This window comes from Muntiacus reevesi, chromosome 17 (assembly GCF_963930625.1).
Source record: "Muntiacus reevesi chromosome 17, mMunRee1.1, whole genome shotgun sequence".
Classification (NCBI taxonomy): Eukaryota; Metazoa; Chordata; class Mammalia; order Artiodactyla; family Cervidae; genus Muntiacus; species Muntiacus reevesi.
The window spans coordinates 61,099,261-61,123,307 of NC_089265.1; the positions used below are offsets into that span (position 1 = coordinate 61,099,261).

At 45.4% G+C, this 24,047-nt stretch overlaps 1 long non-coding RNA gene across 1 annotated transcript; it reads left to right on the forward strand.

Annotated features, from left to right (window-relative positions):
- Positions 1–799: 799 nt before the first annotated feature.
- On the forward strand, positions 800–23,700 carry LOC136148587 (uncharacterized). Its single transcript, XR_010659521.1, has 4 exons — positions 800–961; positions 11,976–13,737; positions 14,950–15,694; positions 15,883–23,700. It is a non-coding gene; the product is annotated as an uncharacterized lncRNA (long non-coding RNA).
- The last annotated feature ends 347 nt before the right edge of the window (positions 23,701–24,047 follow it).

A 24,047-nucleotide genomic window follows, 5' to 3' on the forward strand; every position in this document is an offset into this window, starting at 1 on the left:
CCTAGGGTGTGGAGAAGGCAATGGCACCCCACTCCAGTGCTCTTGCCTAGAAAATCCCATGGACGGAGGAGCCTGGTGGGCTGCAGTCCTTGGGGTCGCTAGGAGTCGGACACGACCTGAGCGACTTCACGTTCCCTTTTCACTTTCAAGCATTGGAGAGGGAAATGGCAACCCACTCCAGTGTTGTTGCCTGGAGAATCCCAGGGACGGCGGAGCCTGGTGGGCTGCCGTCCGTGGGGTCGCACCGGGTCGGACACGACTGAAGCGACTTGGCGGCGGCGGCGGTGCTTAGGGTGGAGGTCTCCAAAAGTCTTGGATCTAAGTGCATGCATTTCACGTGTGCAATGTAGAAATCACCGGTGCGCATCTCACAAGAGCTGGTTTTAAGAAGCGGGTGCTACGCAGGTCCCCGGTGGGAAGCACGGACAGAGCAGCTCCCCAGCGGGCCGGACCCTCCGCCTCGCCCCGCCCGGCAGCGACCTCCCGGGACCGCTGCGCGCCCCGTCTGCGCGCACGCGCACGCCCCGCTCCGGCAGCGACCTCCCGGGACCGCTGCGCGCCCCGTCTGCGCGCACGCGCACGCGCACGCCCTGCTCTGGCAGGGACCTCCCGGGACCGCTGTGCCCCGGCGTCTGCGCGCACGCGCACGCCCCGCTCCGGCAGCGACCTCCCGGGACCGCTGCGCGCCCCGTCTGCGCGCACGCGCACGCGCACGCCCTGCTCTGGCAGGGACCTCCCGGGACCGCTGCGCGCCCCGTCTGCGCGCACGCGCACGCGCACGCCCCGCGGGGGCTGACGGCCGTTGCCCGATAGCTGCTCGCGGGGCGGTTAAGGCTGTCCCCTCAGGAAGACGGAGCGCTCCGCAATGGGGAGGGCGGGCCCCGACGGCCAGCCTGGCCCGGGCGGGGCGCGCTCTGCTGGCAGCCCTAGAGTCCATCGCGGGAACTGTGAGGGATCTGAGGTAAGGGAGGCGCCGACCCTCCAGCGCTCAGCGGCCGCGCTCTCTGCCGGTGTTTCTCGCCGGGCTACCTCTGCCCCGGTCGGGGCAGGGAGGCGCCCCCACAGCGCGGCTCCGGGCGGTGCTGACACCAGGCTCACGGGCATCTGCGGGGGCAGGCTGCCAGAATGCTCCCCCGACGGCAGGGCCTGCGTGGCGGGCCAGTCGTGAGAGCAGTTAACGGGCGCCATTCTCGCCGCTGCCTTCTGAGGGGACGGACGCCGGAGGGGACTTCCGCTTGAGAGCGCTCATCGCAAGAAGTAGCGCAGGTCATTGGCAAATGAGTGGCGACTGAGGAAGATCTAACTTACATGCTCATGGTTTCAGAGATGTCTTCCTGTTTAACGTGAATTATGAGCCAACACACGTGTTCAAAGGGCGCTCTTGTCCATGATGAAGTAGCAGACATCTCTTTGTAGTCTGATGTCAAATCGTGATTGATTTGCAAGCACAGGTGGGGTTTGCACCTAAGTAGTTGGTTGGTGGCGGTCTGCTAGATTGTCCGACGTGCAGGGGTTCTGTCTGTGGGTACTTGTGATTAAGGGGAGTTCATGCCTCTATTCTGGTGAGAGGGTCCAAGGGCGAGTGTTGCGTTTGTACTTGTGATTAAGGGGAGTTCATGCCTCTATTCTGGTGAGAGGGTCTAAGGGCGGGTGTTGTGTTTGTGATTAAGGGGGCTTCATCCCTCTATTCTGGTGAGAGGGTCTAAGGCTGAGTGTTGTATTTGTGATTAAGGGGAGTTCACGCCTCTATTCTGGTGAGAGGGTCTAAGGGCCAGTGCTGTGTTTGTATTTGTGATTAAGGGGACTTCATGCCTGTATTCTGGTGAGAGGGTCTAAGGGCGACTGTTGTGTTTGGAGGGTGTTGAGGGTGTATCAGGCATCCATCAAGTGGTTGGTGACTAGGTGTTTGATGTTTGAGGACTATTTTTACCTGTGCTGTTTCCCCCGTGAATTTGGGGGTGTGTGTGTGTCGCATGGTGGGTTTTCACATGCGTAAGGGCGATGTTACGAAGAGTACTGGTGTATTCTAGTTTGGGTGCACAGTCTGCTCTGTGTCCGTGAGGAACGTCGGCTGATCATCTGTGTGCTGAGGGCAGCGTTTGTGTCTAGGTCTTGTACGGTTCTGCGGTTTCTGTGTGTGGGGGTTTTCGGGAGCTATCTATGGGGCCATCTATATATATTTTGCTGAGTAGGGGCAAGTCTGTGGCTGTTTTGGGGGCTGGTGGATGTTGTTTATACTGTGTTTATCTGTTTCTGTGTTATGCAAGATGGGAGAATTAATTCTGTGTGAGAATTTGGGAATGTGGGGTAAGCGTATGCAGGTAGTGTGGTATGTATTTGAAGCAGAGTGTATGTATATAGTCATATCTTTGCATATTTGTAGTGTACTGGGTAATTGTGGTTATATTTGGGGCTTATGGAGAGTTGTGTGTGTAATGAGCTTGTGTGTGTATTCAAGGGGCGTGGCCGTCTGGAGGGATATTTGCTAGTGCTTTGGGGATCTGTTTTTCAGTAGTGGCCTCCTAGGCTTATATATTAGGAGAAGTTAGTATGTGTATATCTGATGAGAAGGTGAGGTTTCAGGTTTATACAGGGGAGTTGGTAAATTTCATTTATATATATTAGAAATATGTGATGTGATTATTTGTTAGTATACGCAGATGTATGAGCCAGCTTCTACTAGCTAGGGATCGTTTGGTGTATGGAAGTTTTTTCATGAGTGGTTTCCTAGAGCCATGTCTATGTGTCTTACTTGTGTATACTAATTTGTATGTGTCCATCGTTAGGTGCATGAATTATGAAAGTGTTCATAATGTATGGAGTGCTAGGAGGATTGAAATGTATTTCTTTGAAGACTGTTAAGGTGTTTATACATGTGTGTTGTAGTAGGTAATATATTCGTATATTCAGAGTGAGGATTGATATACATATATAGTGTCCTCTCTTTATACGTTGGGAGAGAGGTGAGGAGGTTGTATTCTGGAGAGATAGCATAATGGATCTCCAGTATTCTTGCCTGGAGAATCCCCATGGACAGAGGAGCCTGGTGGGCTATAGTCCATGGGGTCACAAAGACTCAGACACGACCAAGTGGCTAAGTGCAGCATAGCACAGCATTTCATTCTTTATATTCAGAATGGTGCTTTTTCCTTAATACCCTTTTTGGGATAGTTCATTGCTTTTATAGAATGACTTCTATATGCTGATTTTATATCCTGCAACTTTGCTAAATTCATTTATGAGTTCTGATGGTTTCTGTTGCCCTTGTCACTGTTTTTGTTTTTGAAACTTTAGGATTTTCTACATATATGATCATGTCATCTGCAAATGAAGGCAATTTGACATCTTCCTTTCTGATTTTAATGCATTTTATTTCTTCGTCTTGCCTAAGTCCTCTGACTCGGACTTTCAGTGCTATGTTGAATAAACGTGGTGGGTGTGGGCATTTTTCCTTCTTCCTGATATTAGAGCGAAAGCTTTCAGCTTCTCACTCTGAGTAATATGTTTGCTGTGGTCTTTTCATATATGCCATTATTGTGGTGAGGTGCGATCCTTCTATACCCAATTTGCTGAGAGTTTTTGTCATGGAAGAATGTTTAATATTGTCAAATCCTTTTCTGCGTCTATTGAGATGATCATGAGTTTTTCCCCATTTTGTTAATGTAGTGTATTATGTTGATTAATCTGTGTATTTTGAACCATCCTTGCATGCCATGAATAAATCACACTTAATCATGGAATAGGATCCTTCTAATTAATTCTTGAATTAGCTTTGCTAATATTTTTTGAGGATTTTTGAATCTGTGCTCATTCCAGATATTGTTCTGTAATGTTCTTGTAATGTCTTTGTCTGACTTTGATATCAAGGTAATGCTGGCCTTGTAAACTTAATTTAAAAGTGTTCCCTCCTCTCTAGTTTTTTTTGGAGGACTTTGAAAAGGATTGGTGTTAATTCTTTGAATGTTTGGTAAAATTTACCAATGAAGCCATGTGGTCCTGGATTTTCTTTATTTTTATATTATTGATTCCGTCTCCTTATTTGTTATTGGTCTGTTCAGACTTTCTGTTTTGTCTCGATTCAGTGTTAATAGATTGTATGTTTCTAGGAATTTATCTGTTTCTTCTAGGTTATCTAATTTGTTGACATAATTATTTATGATCGACTCTAGTGATTCTTTTATTACTGAGGCATCATTTGTATTGCCTCCTTTTTCATTTCTGATTTCATTGATTTGTTGCTCTTTCTCCTTAATCTAGCTAACAGTCTGTCACATTAATGTTTTCAGAAAAACACTGCTTAGTTTTGTTTATATTTTGTATTATTTTTCTGTTGTCTAAGTCCTTCTGCTAAATGTGAGATGAGTGTTTTCATTTTCTATAGTTCCTTGAGGCATAAAATTAAATTTTTTATTTGACGTTTTTCTCACCTTTTACTGTATGCCTTTATCACTATGAACATCTCCTGTAGTTTTGCTTTTGGTTCATCCCCTAAGTCTTAGTGTGTTGGGTTTCATTTTAGCTTGTCTCAATAGACTTTTCCATTTTCCCTTTGATTTTGTCTTTGAGCTATGTTTTTTCAAAAAAACTTTTTATACATCATGTAAATATAATTAAAATTGGTGTATTTTATATATGAGGGTTAAGAAAGTAAATCCTAAGAGTTCTCATCACAAAAGAAACATTTTTTTCTTTTATTTTTATTTTGTATCCATATTAGATGATGTTCACTAACCTTCTTGTGATAATCATTTCCTGATGTATGTAAGTCAAAGCATTATGCTGTTTGTCTTAAAATTATGCAGTGGTCAATGTCAGTTAAGCCTCAATAAAACCAGAAGTGGGGAAAAGAGTGTATGGTTTAGTTTGCACATAATTTTCAATTTTCCTGTTTTCTTGCTCTTCGGGGATTTATTTCATGCTATTGTGGTCAGAAAAGATACCCGAAATTATTTCAAATTTGTTAATTATTAATTAATTAACAGTCAATTAATAATTATTTTGAAACAGCAATTTCAAAAGCAGACTATTTAAGGTTGTTAAAATGTGACTGTGGCTTGTAAGTATCCGGAGACTGTCGCCTGTGTGCTGCTGTTTGGTGGCATGTTCAGACACGTCTGTAAGGAGCATGTGATCTATGGTGTTTTCCAGGCATGGCTGTTTACTGATTTTCTATCCATTTTTATAAGGGGATTATTGAAGTTCCTTACGGGCATTTTATGCAATCAGTTTTTTTCTTTAATTCCAGTATTTGCTTTATATCTTTATGTGCTCTGATGCTGTATACATATGTAATTTTTATATCTTCCTGTTGAAGTGACTTTTATTAAAATATAGAGACCTTCTTTTTCTATGGAGACAGGTTTGGACTTAATATCTATTTTCTCTTTTATATGAGTAGTCACCCCTGCTTTCTTTTGCTTACTATTTACATGCATGGAGTATCTTTTTTCATCCCTTCGTTTTGAGCCTATATGTGTCTTTAAATCTAAAATGAGTTTCTTATATAACTTCCAGTTGGGTCTCTTTTTTTTTTTAAACCATTCAACCACTGTTTAATCCATTTATGTTATTTATCGATCAGTAGGGATTACTGTTACTGTTTAGTTATTTGTCTTCTGTATATTTTGCAGGTGTTTTGTCCTCTTCCTGTCTAGCTTTCTTTCATTGTTGTTTGATGACATTTTAGTAGTGATTTGCTTTTACCCCTGACTGCATTTTCTTCTCAAGATTTTGTATCATCTTTACTATCAGTGTTCTGAATTCTCTGATAGACTCCCTGTCTCCTCCTTGTTTGGTCTAGTGAGTTTTTGTAATGTTCTTTCACCTTGTATATTTCTCATCTTTTCGTTTTATTTAGTTTGCTGTTTGGTGGCTCGTTGCTTTAGGTTGGAGGGTTCTTCAGTTCAGTTCAGTTCAGTTTAGTCGTGTCCGACTCTTTGTGACCCCATGAAGTGCAGTGTGTCAGGCCTCCCTGTCCATCACCAACTCCCAGAGCTTACTCAAACTCATGTCCATCGAGTCGGTGATGCCATCCAGCCACTCATCCTCTGTCGTCCCCTTCTCCTCCTGCCCCCAGTCCCTCCCAGCATCAGGGTCTTTTCCAATGAGTCAACTCTGCATGAGGTGGCCAAAGTATTGGAGTTTCAGCTACAGCATCAGTCCTTCCAATGAACACCCAGGACTGATCTCCTTTAGGATGGACTGGCTGGATCTCCTTGCAGTCCAAGGGGTTCTCAAGTCTTCTCCAACACCACAGTTCAAAAGCATCAATTTTTTGGCGCTCAGCTTTCTTCACAGTCCAACTGTCACATTCATACATGACCATGGGAAAAACCATAGCCTTGACAAGACAGACCTTTGTTGGCAAAGTAATGTCTCTGCTTTTTAATATGCTATCTAGGTTGGTCATAATTTTCCTTCCAAGGAGTAAGCGTCCTTTAATTTCATGGCTGCAGTCACCATCTGCAGTGACTTTGGAGACCCCCAAATAAAGTCTGACTCTCTTTCCACAGTTTCACTATCTATTTGCCATGAAGTGATGGGACCAGATGCCATGATCTTAGTTTTCTGAATGTTGAGCTTTAAACCAACTTTTTCACTCTGCTCTTTCACTTTCATCAAGAGGCTTTTTAGTTCCTCTTCACTCTCTGCCATAAGGGTGGTATCATCTGCATATCTGAGGTTATTGATATTTCTTCCGGCAATGTTGATTCCAGCTTATGCTTCCTCCAGCCCAGCATTTCTCATGATGTACTCTGCATATAAGTTAAATAAGTAGGGTGACAATATACAGCCTTGACGTACTCCTTTTGTTATTTGGAACCAGTCTGTTGTTCCATGTCCAGTTCTAACTGTTGCTTCCTGACCTGCATACAGGTTTCTCAAGAGGCAGGTCAGGTGGCCTGGTATTCCCATCTCTTTCAGAATTTTCCTTAGTTTATTGTGATTCACACAGTCAAAGGCTTTGGAATAGTCAATAAAGCAGAAATAGATGTTTTTCTGGAACTCTCTTGCTTGGAGGGTTGTGAAGTGAAGTCGCTCAGTCATGTCCGACTCTTCGCGACCCCATTGACTGTAGCCTACCAGGCTCCTCCGCTCATGGGTTTTTCCAGGCAAGGGTACTGGAGTGGGTTTTAGTTCTTCTTAATTGTGGAATCTGCCCCCCCCATCGTGGGGTTGGACTAGTGTGAAGGTTTCCTGCCTGGGGGGACTTGTGCCTGTGTTCTGTTGGATGAAGCTGGATCGTGTCTCTCTGAAGGGCAGTGCTATGTTCAGTAGTGATTTTGGGGTATCTGTGGGTTTGGTATGACTTTGGGCAGCCTATCTGCTCATGTGAGGGATTGTGTTCCTATTTTGCTGAAGGTTTGGCATGGGGCATCCTGCACTGGATCTTGCTGACTCTTAATAAACAAAATTAATAATAAAAGATGGAAAAGCAAAAGTTAAAAACACAGAACGAAGATTAGGCTCTCAAAGGACATAATTGAAAACAAAATATCAAACACAAAAATAAAAAAATACAGAATTTAGTTTAAAATATGGTGTTTCCTTAATTTTATTTTTAAAAAAGGTAAAAGTGGGCTACAGAAAGGAGTAATAAAGAACCACTTTAGGACAATATGAGAAAAAAAAGAGGGTGGAAAGGAAAAAATAATAAAAAATGGGGAGTGGGAGTATATATAGGGCAATAGTGAGAGGAATGTCTGTGTGATTCTTCCTTGTTCCTGCTCCAGTTGATTTGCCTACTCAGAAGGCCCTCCGATATACGTAGGAAGGTCTCTGGGCTGGTTGTGGACAGTGTAGAGTCAGTTCAGACTTAGATCTCCCTTCGCCCCAGCTTGTACTTGCTCTCAAAGTCTACAGAATCCCCTAAAGCACAAAGTCTTAGGTTAATTGTGGGATTTTAGTCTGCTGCACCTGCCCCTTCTCAGGAGGTTCCCCCTTCTTTGCTTTGCTCAAGCTTCTTTGAATTTTGGCCCACTGCGGCTTTCAAGTCTCTCTCCAGTGTCTGATCCCTGCCCTGACACCGGGGAGCGAAAGCGGCCTCTTTTCTGGGCTGGCTAGCTCAGTTCTGCTGTGGAGAGGGAAGGGTACTGCAAGAGCTGCTAAGGTGTGTGGGGAGTGCTCGGTGTTTTGGGCCACAGAGGGTGTCCCCACAGCCTGAGGTGGATGATGCACTTCCCAGGGGAGTTGGGCCTGGTGTGTGGGACCCTTGGCGGAGCCGAGCCGATCGGCCTTCCAGCTGGGTCCTGTGGAGGTTGCCTTAGTCTTAGGTGAGTGGGGTGCTTCCCCAGGGGAGTTGATCTTGGGTTATGACACTGCTGGCTGGCTGATCTGAGCCACTCAGGGTTCCAGTAAGATGTGGGTAGTGACCCGCGGCCACTCACAGCTTGGCTGCGGCTGTGACCCGCGGCCATTCACAGCTTGGCTGTGGAGGTGACCCCTGGGGCCACTCACAGCCTGACTGTGGAGGTGACCCCTGGGGCCACTCACAGCCTGACTGTGGAGGTGACCCCTGGGGCCACTCACAGCCTGGCTGTGGCTGTGACCTGCGGCCACTCACAGCTTGGTGTGGATGTGACCCGCGGCCACTCACAGCCTGGCTGTGGCTGTGACCCGCGGCCACTCACAGCCTGGCTGCGGCTGTGACCCGCGGCCACTCACAGCCTGGCTGCGGCTGTGACCCGCGGCCACTCACAGCCTGGCTGCGGCTGTGACCCGCGGCCACTCACAGCCTGGCTGCGGCTGTGACCCGCGGCCACTCACAGCCTGGCTGTGGCTGTGACCCGCGGCCACTCACAGCCTGGCTGTGGCTGTGACCCGCGGCCACTCACAGCCTTGGTGTGGATGTGACCCGCGGCCACTCACAGCCTGGCTGCGGCTGTGACCCGCGGCCACTCACAGCCTGGCTGCGGCTGTGACCCGCGGCCACTCACAGCCTGGCTGCGGCTGTGACCCGCGGCCACTCACAGCCTGGCTGCGGCTGTGACCCGCGGCCACTCACAGCCTGGCTGCGGCTGTGACCCGCGGCCACTCACAGCCTGGCTGCGGCTGTGACCCGCGGCCACTCACAGCCTGGCTGTGGCTGTGACCCGCGGCCACTCACAGCCTGGCTGTGGCTGTGACCTGCGGCCACTCACAGCTTGGTGTGGATGTGACCCGCGGCCACTCACAGCCTGGCTGTGGCTGTGACCCGCGGCCACTCACAGCTTGGCTGCGGAGGTGACCCCTGGGGCCGAGACTGTCGGGTCCTTTGCGATTTGCCTCTGGCAGGCGTGGGCCTGCTTCTCTGCCTCTGGGGCCACAGGCTGCAGCCTGCCCTCCCCTCCTCGCTGTTCCCGAGGGTGCTGTTCTTCGTTCTGTGCGCGCAGGGAACCAGAGCGCTGCCCGAGAGCCTTCTCGCAGAAGTGGACTTTGTGTCTAGTGGTCCCAGAGTTCTCCCTGTCCTGCTGTGCTGTGTCACAGGAATCCCCTTGGAGTATCTTCACAGCACTCAGCCCCAGCCCTTTCCCTGAGGACCAAGCCCCACAGCCAGCCCCCACTTGCTGTAGGCAGATGAGAGCGTGTGAGCTGCTTTTTGGCTGGAAATTGCCATTTGGCGCAACCTCTGTGCGGACTTTTCTCCGTTTTGCATTGTTGTGCTTCCACCTGAGGCTCCTAAGCTCCCCTGTAACCCCACCTGGGAGGGGGTTTCCTGTTGCCTGGAAACTTCTCCTTCAGGACCCCCTCCTCAGGATGGAGTCCCAAAATCCTTTGTCTCCCTTTTTGTCTTTATCTTTTGCCCTACCTCTTTTCAAGTAGATTGGCTTGCCTTTCTGGACTCCTGCGGTCCTCTCTCAGGGTTCAGAAGATGTTCTGTGGGAATTGTTCCACATACAGGTTATCTTTTGATGTATTTTCACGGAAGAGGGTAGTTTCCCAGTCCAATTCTTCTACCATCTTGAAACCACCCCCCTTCTATAGTAAGTTTGGAAATCAAGAAATTTGAAACTTCAAACTTTATTTTGTTTACACATTATTTTGCCTATTCAAGCTGTTAGAATTCCATGTGAATTTCAGGATAAATTTTTTATTTTCTAAAAAAAGGAAGGCCTCATTATAATTAGAGACTGTAATCTGTGCATCACTTTTAGTATTGACAGCATTACATCTTCTAGCCTGTGAACACAAGATGCCTTTACATTTGTTGGCATCTTTATTAATTTCTTTCAGCAATATTTTCTAGTTTTCTATATACATGTCTTTTTCCCCCTTGTTAAGTTGTTTCTAGTATTTTACTCTATAGTTCATGATCCTATAAATGGTATTGCTTTCTTAATTTCTTTCTCATGTTTTCCCTTGTTAATGTATAGAGACACAACTGAGTTTTAAATGTTGATTTTATATCTGGCAACTTTTCTAAATTCATTTATTAATTCTAAGGGTGTTTTTTTGTGTGTGTTTGTGTGTAATCATAAGGTTTTCTTCATATAATATCGTGTTGTCTGAAAACAAGTATAATTTTATTTTTCCTTTCTGATTTAGATATCTTTTAGCTTTTATCATGTTTTATTTATTTGTCTAGGAATTCTAGTAGTGTACTGAATAGAAGTGGTGAAACAGGCATCCTTTCTTTGTCCCTGATTTACACGGGAAAGATTTTACCACTTAATAGCTGTGACTTTTCTCATATGTGACCTTCATTATGTTGAAGTCATCAACTTTTTTTTTAATCACAAAAAGGCGTTGAATTTTGTGAAATGTATTTTTAACTGCATCGATTAAGATGATCACATGATGTTTATTCCTTTCTATCTTTTAAAGTGATATGCCATATTGATTTATTTTCATTTGTTGAACCAACCTTACATTGCAAGATAATCCATCTTGGTCATGATGTACAATCCTTTTAATGTGTTGTTCTGTCTTATTGTTTTTTAAAGAGTTTTTGCATCAGTATTCATAAGGGATATTGGTCTGTAGTGTACTTTTGTTGTCTTTGGCTTTATAATCAATGGGATGGTAACCTCATAGAAAGAGTAAGGAAATGGCCTCTTCTATTTAATTGTTTGGAAAAACTTGAGAAGAATTGGTGTTAGTTCTTCTTTCCACTTGGTAGAATTCACCATGAAGATTCTTGATGCGGGGTGTTCAGTCATTGGAGGTTTTTTGATAATTATTCAATATCTTGACTTCTAGAGCTGTTTAGATTTTGTATTTCTTCATAATTCAGACTTTGTAGGTAGGATGTTTCTAGAAACTTGCTCATTTCATCTAAGTTGCCAAATTTTCTTTTTATGTCTATAAATCTGGTAGTAATATCCCTTCCTTTCTGATTTTACACATTTTTTTTCTTATCTCTTTATGTAATGGTAAATTTAAGTAGTTTTGTCCATTTTGTTGATTTTTTTTCTCTTTCTTGAGGCATACCTGACAAAACCATGGTATATCTAAAGTACATAAAATGATTATTTGACATACATATATGTTGTGAAAGAATTCTAACAATCAAGTTAATTAACATACCCATTACTTCTCACATATTTACATTTGTATATGAGGATTTGTAAATTCTACTCTCAGATATTTTCAATTACAGAATAGAGTATTATCAGTTATGATCACTATGTTATACATTAGGTCCTCAGACGTTATTCTTTCATTTATTTCTCATGTTATAACAGAAAATTTGTATCCATTTACCAACCTGTTTGCATCTCCTCCACGCCCAGCTACAGAAACAATTCAACAATTTCTACTCTGTGTTCTATGACTGTACTTTTTTTGATTCCACACATAAGTGATACCATGCAGTGTTCTTTTCTGTCAGGCTTATATTATTTAGCATAATGATCTCCAGGTTCATTCATGTTCTTGTAAATGTCATGATTTACTTTTTTTGACGTGGAATAATATCCCATTGTGTATGTTATGTATGTATATTAGTGTGTGTGGTGTCACATGTTATAATGTATTCTTTATGCATTCATCCACAGCAAACTGGAAGGCTCTTCTCCATGCCATTGCTATGAAGGAAGTTTCAAAGGACATAGAGAAGTACTGATAACTCTTTAGAATAAAAAAATTTAATTCCTTTTACTCTATGACTGGAAGTGAAATTGCTGGATCACATAGTATTCTAATTTTATTTTTTTGAAGAATCTCCATACTATTGTAAATATTGGATGTACAAATTCACATTGCAAACGACAGTGCACATGGTTTGTTCAGTAATGTCAGACTCACCAACAAAGCTGGTGGAGGTAATGGAATTCCAGTTAATCTGTTTCAAATCCTGAAAGATGATGCTGTAAAAGTGCTGCACTCAATATGCCAACAAATTTGGAAAACTCAGCAGTGGCCACAGGACTGGAAAAGGTCAGTTTTCATTCCAGTCCCAAAGAAAGCTCAAACTACCGCACAATTGCACTCATCTCACATACTATTAAAGTTATGCTCAAAATTCTCCAAGTCAGGCTTCAACAGTACGTGAACTGTGAACTTCCAGATATTCAAGCTGGTTTTAGAAAAGGCAGAGGAACCAGAGATCATTGCCAACATCCGCTGGATCATCGAAAAAGCAAGAGAGTTCCAGAAAAACATCTGTTTCTGCTTTATTGATTATGCTAAAGCCTTTGACTGTGTGGATCACAATAAACTGTGGAAATTCTGAAAGAGATGGGAATACCAGACTATCTGACCTGCCTCTTGAGAAACCTGTATGCAGGTCAGGAAGCAACAGTTAGAACTGGACATGGAACAACAGACTGGTTCCAAATAACAAAAGGAGTACGTCAAGGCTGTATATTGTCACCCTGCTTATTTAACTTATATGCAGAGTACATCATGAGAAACGCTGGGCTGGATAAAGCACAAGCTGGAATCAAGATTGCTGGGAGAAATATCAATAACCTCAGATATGCAGATGACACCACCCTTATGGCAGAGAGTGAAGAGAAACTAAAAAGCCTCTTGATGAAAGTGAAAGAGGAGAGTGAAAATGTTGGCTTAAAGCTCAACATTCAGAAAACTAAGATCATGGCATCTGGTTCCATCACTTCATGGCAAATAGATGGGGAAACAGTGGAAATAGTGGCTGACTTTATTTTTGGGGATTCCAAAATCACTGCAGATGGTGACTGCAGCCATGAAGTTAAGACGCTTACTCCTTGGAAGGAGAGTTATGACCAACCTAGACAGCATATTAAAAAGCAGAGACATCACTTTGCCAACAAAGGTCCGTCTGGTCAAGGCTATGGTTTTTCCCGTGGTCATGTATGGATGTGACAGTTGGACTGTGAAGAAAGCTGAGTGCCAAAGAATTGATGCTTTTGAGCTGTGGTGTTGGAGAAGATTCTTGAGAGTCCCTTGGACTGCAAGGAGATCCAACCAGTTCATCCTAAAGGAGATCAGTCCTGGGTGTTCATTGGAAGGACTGATGCTGAAGCTGAAACTCCAATACTTTGGCCACCTCATGGGAAGAGCTGACTCATTGGAAAAGACCCTGATGCTGGGAGGGACTGGGGGCAGGAGGAGAAGGGGACGACAGAGGATGAGATGTCTGGATGGCATCACCGACTCAATTCGATGGGCATGAGTTTGAGTAAACTTCGGGAGTTGGTGATGGACAGGGAGGCCTGGTGTGCTGCGATTCATGGGGTCACAAAGAGTCGGACACACCTGAGCTACTGAACTGAACTGAACTGATGAAGGAACTATCAAAGTGTGTATACTCGGATTCTAAGGAATGCCTGTGAGGTCTGTGTGGGGGTCTCAAAGAGAGGTCTATGTGTGAGATTGCTCAGTGTGGATCTGTGGCAGTTTCCTGTGTGGGGTAAATGTGCATCTATCAGAGGTCTCTGTGTGGGGTCAGTGTGGGTGATCGAGAGATCGCTGAGCAGGATCAATGTGAATCTGTGCTTGACCCCTGTGTGGAATCAGGGTGGATTTGTGGGAGATTCCCGAGTGAGGTTAGTGGAGTCTCTGTGTGGGTCAGTGTGGGTCTGTCTCCGTCTCTGTATGAGGTCCGAGGGTTCCTGGGCAGGTCTCTGTGAGTCTGTGGGAGATCTGGTGCAGAGTTAGTGTGGGTCAGTGGGAGGTCCCTGTCTGGGGTTAGTGTGGGTCTCTGGGGGGCCTTGTGCAAGGTCAGTGTGGGTGTGTGGGAGGTTTCTGTTCGGGTACACTGTGGGTGTATCAGGGGTCCCTCTCTGGGGTGAGTATGAGTCTGACCCACTCTTCATGGGTGCTGTCTGCTAGATCACTGTGGGTATATGGGGAGTCCCCGTCTGGGGTGAGTGTGGGTCTGACCCACTCTTCATTGGGGACAGTGTGCTAGATCAGTGTGGGTGTATGGGAGGTCCCCGTGTGGGGTGAGTGTGGGTCTGACCCACTCTCCACGGGCCCCTCCATCGCTGTCCTCTCTGCCCCTCACGGCAGGAGAAGGAAGGGACTCCCCAGGTCTAGCTTCTGGCTGTTCTGTCAGTGTCCCGTCTGCGTCACGTCTCCAGATGGGCACCTTAGTTCCAGCCCCCCCCAGCTCAGTGCTCGCCAGTAGCCAGGCGCAGGATCCGAGCTCTCTGCCCCCCCTCCTGAGCTCTGGCAGTCACTCCATGAGCGAGGTCACAGTCCCTCCCCTCAGCCTGGCTGAGCCCCCACTGCTGTGCCCACCATCGAGGGGGCAGCCTGGAGGCAGGACTAGTCTCCAGGAGGAACCACAGCACAAGCGGGCCCGTGCCTCCTGCCCCCACAGCCCCGGTCCTGGTCCCACATGTGGGGTCCTGACAGGCATAGAGGCGGGGCCATCCCTGCCAGTTCCTGGACCAGAGGCCCCCTTCTGGAGGGGGACTGTGCGCCATCGGAGTGTCTGTGACATAGAGCCCCGAATCTCTCTGGAGAAATGCCCTTGTCTCCCCACTTTTCCCCATGGATGAGCCCAAAGAGGAAAGCTGATGGCGTGTTCATTTTCTGCAGGTCCCTTCCATGCACGCTGGGTGACACATCCTGGCTGCTGGTGTCTTCCACCCAATCTGGCATTCAGAAGATGATGACTGGACTAGCGGAGAGGGTGATAGATGGGCAATGGTTTCTAACTGAGCCTGAGGTTGTAGATGATATTGGGGTATGGTTGGAGTCAAGGATTGAGGTCAGGCCTGGATCTCCATATGAGCCTGAGAAGATGGCTGACAGTGAGGTATGTTTAGAGTCAATGGTGTTGGTTGGGCCTGGATCTCCACGTGAGCCCGAGGAGGTGGCTGAAACTGGGGCATGGTTGGAGTTGAGGATTGTTGGTGGTCCTGGATCTCCATGGAGATCTCAGATAATGGTGGACATTGAGGCTTGATTGCCTGACCTCTACCTCCCCAAGGTAGGGGTCGGGCCTGGGTCTTCATGTGAGCCTGAGCAGGTGGTTGAAACTGGCACATGTTTGGAGTCCAGCGTAGGTGTTGGACCCAGGTCTCCATGTGGGCTTGAGGTTGTGGTGGTTGACACTGGGACATGGATGGAGTCCAGCGTAGGTGTTGGACCCAGGTCTCCATGTGGGCTTGAGGTTGTGGTGGTTGACACTGGGACATGGATGGAGTCCAGCGTAGGTGTTGGACCCAGGTCTCCATGTGGGCTTGAGGTTGTGGTGGTTGACACTGGGACATGGGTGGAGTCCAGAGGAGGGGTGGAACCTGGGTCTTCATGTGAGCCTGAAGCGGTGGTTGAAAATGAGGTATGGTTTGAGCCAAGAGTTGGGCAGGTGGCTGAAACTGGGGCATGTTTGGAGTCTAAGGTAGGGATTGGTCCTGAATGTCCATGTGAGCTTGAGGTTGTGGTGATTGACACTGGGACATGGATGGAGTTGGAGTAGGGGTGGAACCTGGGTCTTCATGTGAGCCCGAAGTGGTGGTTGAAAATGAGGTATGGTTTGAGCCAAGAGTTGGGATCGGACCTGGGTCTCCATGTGAGTTCGAGGTGGTGGTTGAAACAGGGGCATGGTTGGGCTGAGGGTTGTCGGTGGTCCTGGATATTTGTGGAAACCTCAGATGGTGGTAGACATTCAGTCATGGTTGCAGTCCAGGGTAGGGATTGGGCCTGGGTCTCCACGTGAGCCTGAACAGGTGGCTGAAACTGGGGCATGTTTGGAGTCTAAGGTAGGGATTGGTCCTGAATGTCCATGTGAGCTTGAGGTTGTGGTGGTTGACACTGGGACATGGATGGAGTTGGAGTAGGGGTGGAACCTGGGTCTTCATGTGTGCCCGAAGTGGTGGTTGAAAATGAGGTATGGTTTGAGCCAAGAGTTGGGATCGGACCTGGGTCTCCATGTGAGCTCGAGGTGGTGGTTGAGAGTGAGGCATGGTTGAAGCCACGATTTGGGAGCTCGAATGGGTCTCCACAGAAACTTCAGATGATGGCTGACACTGGGGCATGTTTGGAATTAATGGTAGGGGTTGGGCCTGGGTCTCCATGTCACCCAGAGGTGGTGGCTGCAACTGGGGCGTGGTTGGAGTCAAGGATTGAGGTTGAGCCTGGGCCACAGGGTGGGTCAAGTGCTTGGCCAATGACAGTTGTGAAGTTACTTTAGCTGGAATATGGAATGGTTTGGCTTTGGAGCATTCATTAAATAAGACAGGGCATAACTCTAGAGCTGACCCAGGTACTGTGACAGCAGCCACGAGAGACTCGCTGTGCAGAAAGGGGAGACCCCAGAAGAGCTGGCTGCATGTCTTCTGTAGACGGTCCCCCAAAGTGTCAGGATATCGGGGCTTCTCGGGACCAAGCAGCTGATCAAGTTTGCCTTTTGTGATCCAGAAGTGTTGGTGACCCAAGGCGTCCTGTTTGTGACCCAGTGACTCGATCCTCTTCCCCAAAGAATTCGGGTGGTAGCCTGCCTCCTCCTCTTCTTTCTCCTTCCAAAACTTCAGTTCCACTCTCTTGGTGATGAGTATTTCCAGCAGCTCCTGGACATCAGGGTTGATAAAAGTGAGGCTACTAGCCTCTACCTGCCTGTTTCTGGGACCTCCCCAGAATGAGGCCTCTGGCGGGTAGAGGGGAAGGCTTTCTTTCTGGGACTCTAAGTGTGTGAGGTAGAGAAGCTCCAGGCTGTGGCTGCTTCCTGCCACCAGGCCACGGCAGATCCAGGGCTGCTTGAATGGACAAGCCCTGGGATGGCCGGTCTCCAGGGGACGTGCGGAGATGACCTGTGTGGGGTGGTGCCCAGCGTGCGTGTCGTGGAGTCACCCTGAGTGAGAGCCAGCATGGGGCCTGATGGTGCTGGGGCAGAGCAGGGTGCCGGAGGTGGAGGGCAGGCTCTTAGATGAGGCGGGCTTGGTGGGGAAGGGGAAAGAGCCAGTGGCCAGGGTGAAAGGCTGTCCAGGGGAAAGAAAGGCTCTGGTGTTGGAGAGGCACTCAGGTATGAGTCTGAGTAAGTGGAGACTGAACCTGGAGAAATGGCAGAAGCCCAGAATAGAGGCTGCTTGGTCAAAGGAGCTGGGGAAATCGTGGGAGCCGCCTCTTCCCTGCATGGTGGGTGGGCTCCAGCAGGCACTGCTTTGCAAACCTCACCAGGTGAATCTTGACATGAGACCTGATGAAAACTGCCCTTGTCAGGGAACCTCCCTAGGTGTCTGCAGGAGACACGAAGAACAAGCTGCTGTCAGGAGCTGCCAGGCCAGGAGGACCAGACAGGCCAGGCAGGGGCGGGCAGCCACACCCCACACCCTGCACGGCCCCAGTGCTGACTTCACAATGCTCCCGCTGTTCCTCACCATGGGATGATAGCCATACCCCGCCCCCAGGACTCCTCCCGGCTCAGCCCCAGGCTGCCAGTACCCCTGGGTTCACACCATAGGCTCTAGAAGAACCCCCTAGAAAGAAAGGGTAGATTCTCTACCTTTGCAGAAGTGAAGTCAGGTCCCAGACCTCTTCCAGTGCTTCCAGGCAATCTCTGCAGGCTGGAAATCAGCAAACTGGGTCATGGTGGTGAAGATAGGAGCCTAGGGGTCTTATAGAAATTGAGTGCACTGTCTTTTAAGGGGACACCATTGGGAGATTGGAGCCCAAGCTCCAGTGTCCGACAACACATGATCCCTGACAGTGATGGTGACGCTCGTGAAAGGGTTTATCACTTAACGTTTTTCCATATCCTTTACTCCTTACTGCCCTCACCACCTACCTGTAGGCGATGGGCAGGCATCGCTTTGCAGTTGAACCTGAGCACAGTTAAGCCATGTGTCCTCTGTGCCCTGGGGGTCTCACTTCCCAATCCAGGTGCTGTTAGTCCAATGCAGCCCACACGCCCCTCTGGTACAGTCTTTTCCAGCCCCTCACAGCCACATTCTACACATGGAATCTGGGAATTGTCTGGATTCTGCCCTCTTTCCCAGAAGCCTCCCTGGGGGCCCTGCTCCTCAAGGGAGAAGTCCTGCCACTGGCCCCCCTCAGAGACCGTGGAGCTGGGCCTCATGGCCAGAGTGGTGGGGACTAGCACTCGGGGCACTCATGGCTGGATGTCAGAACTCACCTTTGAAAGCGCCATTTCTCTTGCTGCTCCTGCTTCTTCCCCTTCGTTCCATTGGATGCTGAGAGAGACAAAATGAGGGCTTAAGACCCAAATCTCAGTCTCCTCTCTCTAGACAAGCATCAGGCACTAGTGTCCATACATAATGTGACTTTCTACTTTTCACTCACAGAGCTCTGTGATTTTTCTTTCCTTTCACTCATTTTTAAAGTGGGTAAAATATTTTGTTTTCCTTCTTTGAAGAACGAAAGATGATTTTCATTGTGAAATGCACTCTGTACTTCTTTCGTCACTGTTGCTCTGCTCAAGAAACACACACATTCTCAGACTGTGGGTGAATCTGAGCTTCATCAGGTTGATCTCTGCTTCCTGATACCAGCCCGCCCCCCAGCCCCAGCTCCGAGGCTCTTGGGTCTTCAGCGCTGCCAGATCATCAGCCCTGAGACACTGTTCACAGCTGCTGAACTAGGGCTCAGAGTCCTGTCCTCTGCCTGAGACTGAACTCAGTATCCAATCCTCAACCCCTGGTGACTGTGTTTGGGACATGCCCGGATCCCCTACCACACCTGGACACCTGATCTCAGATCTTCGGGTAGAAATCCTAGTGTTCACTCTCTCTCCTGCCCAGCCTGGTTTGTCCCTAGAGGCTTGATGTTCTGTTCTTCCTTGAAAATAGATGTCCTGTTCTTTCCCACCTCAAGAATCTCTGGTTGATTCAGAAAAGTAGAAATCATAATAAAGAAGATTTTATATGCTTGTCAGTCTGGACCAAGAGTTCCTTACCTTCCTGATGTTTCCATGTTTCCTAGGGGGAGGAAAGGATGAGTTATTCTCCAGGTAGGGAAGGATCAGGAAAAAGAGCCCCAGTCCACACAGAAAGGCAAGGATGGTATCGATCGCCCAGAAAGGGGAGCTGGACTTCAGCCAAGTATCAAAAGTGCTTTCCAGAGAAAAGGGCAGATTCTCCATCATCTGAATCACACCGCTGCCCGCAGGCAACAGAGCCAGGGTGTGCCCTTGGGACTAAAGTACTAGCCTTGCACCATAGACCTGTGGTCTGGTCACAAAGGGCCCTTGGGGATCAGAGGGATTAGCAGAGGAGGAGGCTGGGCTATAGCCCCTCCCTAACCATCCAGCCCTGCAGCTTCATTCATCTCCCTTCCTCTGAGCTTTCCCGTCCTACCTTCTCATCCTGGTAGAGACATTAATCAAGTGTTGCTTCTTTCCACCTAGAACTCAGAGAATTCCTGGTTCCTTTGATATCATTGCTTGAGTCTCATCAATTCTTTAAAAAAAATCTGGAGTTCTTCCTGTAACTTTGGTTAATCCCAGGTATTTTTACTTTTATGATATTTTTTAAAAATTTCAGTTAATTTTTACTATATTCAACTACCGGGAATTAAAAATTAGTTAAAAATTATTTGAAATTAACAAGGCTATGAAACATAAAACAAATTGAAAGAAACCTTCAGAGTAAGTTTTTCATAATTTTCCAACATCCTTGTTTTCTGAACTCAGTACACTGAACAAAAAGTTTTGGAACACCCTGTACAGATACACACACATCCTTTTAACAAATCAGCCCAGTGTTTTCAAATCTAAGAACCAAGTTTTTTTTTCAGTTCAAATGTTATCTTTCAGTATTTGTTATAAGTTGGACCGCTAGCAGTCAATTCTCCCAGTCTGTTTATCTGGGAATATTTTTATTTTGCCTTCTTTTCTGAAGGATAGATTTTGTAGACACGGAATCCTTGCGTGACAATTTTTTCTTTCAGATCTTTTAATATGGCATCTCAGAGCCTTCCCTCTGCCATTTCTGACTGGAAGTCAGTGATTAATCATATTGTGGTCTCCTCATATATGGAGAGGAGAAAGAAATGGCAACCCACTCCAGTATGCTTGCCTTGAGAATCCCGTGGACAGAGGAGCCTGGCGGGCTGCTGTCTGTGGGGTCACACAGAGTCAGACACGACTGAAGTGACTTAGCTGCAGCAGCAGCAGCATATATGGAGAAGAGTTTTTCTCCAGCTACTTTCAAGACTTTTCCTTTGTTTTTCCACAGTTTGACCAAGATGTGTCTTAGAGTCGATCTGTTTCCTGTCATTTTTCTAGAGGTGAACTCTGAATCTGGAGAGTGTTTTTCATCAAAATTTTATAAACTTTCAGCCATTATGTCTACAAGTACTTTTATCCTGTCCCCTTTCATGTCCCTTCTTTCTGAGAGTCTCAACCGAGACACAACTGAGTGATTGAACTGAACTTAACTGAACTGAAGAAGGATTGGTAGTAATTCTTTTGTGAAAATTTGATAGAGTTCACCAGGTAAAGTTTCCTAGTTCAGAACTTTTGTTTTTAGATTCCTGATTCAGTTTCATTAGTGTTAATGAGTCTGTTTAGGTTTTCTGTTTCTTTATGATTTAATATTGGTAGAATGTGTGTTTCTAGGAATTTATTCAGTTTCTCTAGGTTGTCAAATTTGTAGACATATTAATCGATAATAAAAGTTTCATGATCCTTTGTATTTCAGTGGCATTAGGTATTATATTGCTTTTGTAATTCCTGATTTTGTCTGTAACAGTCCTTTTTAAATGAATCTAACTAAAGATTTGTCAATTTTATCTTTTCAAAAAACCAGCTCTTATTTCCACTGATCTTTTTATTGTATTCTTAGTCTCTATTTTATTTCAGTTCTGACCTTTTTTTATTTCCCTCTTTCTACTATTCTTGGATTTTATTTATTATTATTTTTCTAATTCCTTGTGATGTAATGTTAAGTAGTTGATTTGAGCTATGTATTATTTTTAGATGTAGGCTGTTTTTGCTAGGAACTGTCTCCCTATATCCTTGCTTTTTTTTTTTTTTTTTTTTTTTAACAACTAGCGTTTATTGGATAGTTATTGTGTATCAGGAACATTGTGCATTACGTACATCATATATAATCCCATTTATTTTTCATAGCAAAGAGGGAGCTATTAATATGCCCAGTTGGCGATAAGACAACTGAGACATGGAAAGTTAGTAACTTGCCCAATTTACAAAAACAGTAAGGCACAGGGTAATTATTTAAATTCTGGAATTTGAACTTTTATGCTGTACTTTATTTGTGGCTATACAGAGGTTTCTGTATTGTGGTTGAGCCAAAATAAGAGACTCCAAATAGGCAAAGCAATCTTGAGAAAGAAGAACAAAGCTGGAGACATCACATTCACTGATTTCAAATTATACTATAAAGCTACAGTAATCAAGACAGCATGGTCCTGGAACAAAAACAGAGATGTAGATCAGTGGAACAGAATAAAGAGCCCAGAAGTGAATCCACCCTTATATGATCAATTAATTATGACAAAGGAGGGAAGAACATACAAATGGGAAAAGATTCCCACTTCAATGAACAATGTTGAGAAAATTGGACAGTTAACATCTATAAGAAAAGAACTGTACTACTTTCTCACATAAGTAGAAAAGTAAACTCAAAATGGATTAAAGACTTTAATAAAATGCCTGAAACCACAGTGACCTTTACACAGTAAAGAAAACTATGAGCAAAAGCCCAACTATTGACTGGGGGAAGATATGCCCACATACTGTATCTGATAAGGGATTAACATCCAAAGTATATGAAAAATTTCTACAACTTAAGATCAGAAAGCAAACAACCCAAATAAAAAGTGGACAGAGAACCTGAATAGACATTTTCCCAAAGAAGACATATAGATGGACAAAAGGCATATGCAAAGATGCTCAACATCACTATATTAAAAAGTCACAAAGAGATGTCACCTGGCCTGTCAAAATGGATTTAATAAAAAAGACAACATATAGCATGTTGGCAAAGATTTGGAGAGGAGGGAACACTTGTGTACTGTTGGTAGAATGGAAATTCATGGGGCCACTGTGGAAAACAGCATGGAGATTCCTCAAAAAATTAAGAATAGAACTACCTTATAATCTAGACTGTAAATGCAGAGACATCACTTTGTCGACAAATGTCCATATAGTCAAAGCTATGGTTTTTCCAGTAGTCACGTATAGATGTGAGAGTTGGACCATAAAGAAGGCCGAGCACTGAAAATTGATGCTTTCAAACTGTCGTGCTTGAGAAGACTCTTGAGAGCCCCTTAGGAGATAATTCCAATCAATCCATAGGATATCAACCTTTAATATTCATTGGAAGGACTGATGCTGAAGCTGAAGCTCCACCTAATGTGATGAGCCAACTCGTTGGAAGCGGTCATGATACTGGGAAACACCGAGGGCAAGAGAAGAAGGGCCAGCAGAGGATGAGATGCTTGGGTGGCATCGCTGACTCAGTGGGCGTGAGTTTGAACAAACTCAGGAAGATAGTAAAGGACAGGCAAGCCTGGCATGCTGCAGTTCATGGTGCCGCAAAAAGTTGGACATGGATTGGTGACTGAAAACAATAATAACAACATATAATCCAGGGATTCCATATCTGTATATTTTCCCAAAGGAAACAAAACACTATTTCAAAAAGATATATGTACCCTTATTCATTGCAGAGTTATTTACAATAGCCACGATATGGAAGCAGTCTGTGTGTCCATTGATATATGAATGGATGAGTAGTATATAGAGAAAATGGAACATTACTCAATCATAAAAAAAAAAATTGAAATGATGCCATTTGCAACAACAGGGATGGACCCAGAGGGTATTAGGCTCAGTGAAATAAGTCATACAGAAAAACACAAACATCCCATGATTTTACTTATGTTTGGAGTCTAAAAAACAAAAGAACACACATAACAAGAAACACAATTACAGATCAGAGAATAAGCTGGTAGTTGCCAGAGGGTAGAAGGGAAGAGTGAAATTGTTGAGGGAGATTAAAAGGTACGATCTTTCAGTTAAAAGGTAAAAGAGTCTTGGGGGTGAAATGTATAGCATGGGGAGTATGGGTCATAATATTGTAATGTCTTTGTGTGGTGACATGGTAACTAGACTTACTGTGCTGATCATTTTGTCATGTGTAAAAATATCAAATCACTATGTCTTGAATCTGAAATTGACATTATGTTAAAGATCAGTTGTACTTCAATAAAAAACAAACACCCTCTAACACCTAGAGATTTAGTACATAATCCTGTATTAATGAGATATGTACAGAAATATTATAGACTATTTTAAAAATTCATATGGTTGAATTATTCATGCAGCCAACAAACCCTTATTAAAGAATCGTCACCATTTGTCTATGGAAACAGGGTTCAATATCTGTGTCTGTGTATTTCTATAGAGTATCTTTGTTGTGTGTTGTGTAGATGAACACAGTCCATACTGAATGTAGGTATATGCACATATACGTGCAATCACAGATTTTGATTTGTCATGGCTGTCCCCAGGAATCACAGTGCTAGGTTAGCCTCATAAACTCTCTGACATTCTGCCTTAAAGTTATAAAAGGCAATTTCATAGATATTACTTGGTTTCATCTGATCAGAAACACTCTTCATTCACTGCCTGAATTTTAAATACATGTTTAATTATACAAGTAACATATAAAGGTATTTTCTTTGTAAAAATGCCAGGTGTTGATATTAGACAG